The sequence below is a fragment of the Limulus polyphemus genome, unplaced genomic scaffold (genome assembly GCF_000517525.1).
Source record: "Limulus polyphemus unplaced genomic scaffold, Limulus_polyphemus-2.1.2 Scaffold4670, whole genome shotgun sequence".
NCBI lineage: Eukaryota > Metazoa > Arthropoda > Merostomata > Xiphosura > Limulidae > Limulus > Limulus polyphemus.
The window spans coordinates 10,274-12,919 of NW_013670280.1; the positions used below are offsets into that span (position 1 = coordinate 10,274).

Consider the following 2,646-nt stretch of genomic DNA (forward strand, 5'->3'; position numbering starts at 1 on the left):
TGAAATTACTGGCAGCTCAACCATAAAGGTTAATAAAATTATTGGCAGCTCAACCATAAAGGTTAATAAAATTATTGGCAGCTCAACCATAATGCTTAGTGAAATTACTGGCAGCTCAACCATAATGCTTAGTGAAATTACTGGCAGCTCAACCATAATGCTTAATGAAATTACTGGCAGCTCAACCATAATGCTTAATGAAATTAGTGGCAGCTCAACCATAATGCTTAATGAAATTACTGGCAGCTCAACCATAATGCTTAATGAAATTATGGCAGCTCAACCATAATGCTTAATGAAATTACTGGCAGCTCAACCATAATGGTTAATGAAATTACTGGCAGCTCAACCATAATGGTTAATGAAATTACTGGCAGCTCAACCATAATGCTTAATGAAATTACTGGCAGCTCAACCATAATGCTTAATGAAATTACTGGCAGCTCAACCATAATGCTTAATGAAATTACTGGCAGCTCAACCATAATGCTTAATGAAATTATATGTGATATGCTTATTCAAGAGACAAAATTTTAAAGGCTCCTTCATGAACTGGCCCTTTTTACAAAAACTAAATACACATAATAAAAACAGATTTTCACATATTATGCAAGAACATTTGAGCCCTCTATTAAAAAAAACAAAAACTCACTCATTGAGTGACTACTCAAATTCTGATGTACATTTTTTAATAAATTAGAAAGTTGAATGCTTTCATTAACTATTTAAAGTTTAACAAACTTCCTGATAGTGCTAGACTTGAAAAAGAATGTTACAGTAAATTAGAAACATGCAATCATTAATGTAATGGACTAATATATTTCAAACGTTTATAGAAAATACCCTGCAAGAGAATATTACCTGCTTGTGGACCTTAGTCAGTTGTTCAAGATTGTTTTCTAAAAAGGAGATTTTCTGCTTCTGAGCAAGACTTCCGCCAGTATCTTCTGTATCTTCACCAGCTGCCGACTTCTTCACTCGTCTCTGTAAATCTTGCACGAACAGTTTACGAAGATTATGTAGAGTCTGCAGCTCTTTAGACTAAAGAAAGTGAACATGGAATTTTAACCACTTGATCATTTCAATCAATCATATGTTCTAGTTGTTCTCAACAGGAAATCTTTACTCATGAAACTGTTTAAAAACTGGCTTAAGTGAAAGCTCAAACTTGATATTAACATCAACATTTTGCGCTTCAAAAGTCAACTAAGTATATTAGAATGCTTAAAAATTAGGATTTAAGGCTGTGCTTAAAACACCAAGAAAAAGAAAAAATTATCTAACATTTTGGAATCATTTTTACAAAATAAAGGTCAAATTTTCTCAAACTGTTCTTGAACAACAATATAATTACAGCTAATATATTGTATAAATAGACGATAACCACACACACGTACCACTGTTTCCTCTAGGCCTTTCAAGTCCTGGTGGGCTTGTTCTCTTCGACTGCTTATAAGTCTAAAATGAAATAATCCATGTTTCAGGCAGATTCTTACAATGTTGACTCACTCATTACAATTTTATTATACAGGAAGTCTAATCTACAAATTAGGAACTTCCTTCAATTATCATACTTAATAATAATAGTGCACATTTCAATTACTAAGTTACCTATCTAAATAGTTTAAGACATTTGTATCTTGCATGTTTCTCCAGTTTTTCTGAACCAAGAAAGCTCTCTTTCAGAATAAAAATCATGTACAAAAACATCAAATTGTTGAGTCACATGTTAAACGACATAGTTACAGAAACATCAAATTGTTGAGTCACATGTTAAACGACACGGTGTACAAAAACATAAAATTGTTGTGTCACGTTAGACGACATGGTGTACAAAAAACACCAAATTGTTGTGTCATGTGTTAAACGACATGCGTACACAAAACATAAAAATGTTGTGTCACGGGTTAAACGACATGCGTACAAAAAACACCAAATTGTTGTGTCACGGGTTAAACGACATGGTGTACAAAAAACACCAAATTGTTGTGTCACGGGTTAAACGACATGGTGTACAAAAAACACCAAAGTGTTGTGTCACGGGTTAAACGACATGGTGTACAAAAAACACCAAAGTGTTGTGTCACGGGTTAAACGACATGGTGTACAAATGCATCAAATTGTTGTGTTAGATGACATGGTGTACAAAAACACCTCAAATTGATGTGTCACATATTCAATCACTTGTATGTTTGTATTTAAGCACAAAACTACACAAAGGGCTACCTGTGCCCTGCCCATCACAGGTATCAAAACCCAGTTTCTAGTGTTGTAAGTCCACAGACATACCGCTGTGCCACTAGTGGACTGTTAAATGACATGGAATTGCACACACGTACCTGGCAGACTTTCTTCTATGATTTAACTTTCTCAATACGGGCTTAGTTAATTTCACTGACCATGTGACCTCTTTGTACTTGTTTAAAGTTTTTATAGATTTAATACTTCTAACTTTCAATATAGTGTGTATATCTTCACAAAATTTGTCAGTCTTTCAGTTCATATTATAAGTCTTTCACATGCAAAAAATCATATTTTCAGTGAAGAATTTTTAATGAAATAAAATAAAGATTTGTCTATGAATATATTGAGTATTTGTTCTGAATAGTCCGAATGCAAAGTAATTTTCATGTTAAAATAAAAAAT

The 2,646-nt window shown here is 33.1% G+C and overlaps 1 pseudogene; it reads right to left on the reverse strand.

The window, feature by feature from the left end:
• Window positions 1-2,646, reverse strand: part of LOC106471515 — a 46,153-nt pseudogene that overhangs the window by 8,694 nt on the left and 34,813 nt on the right.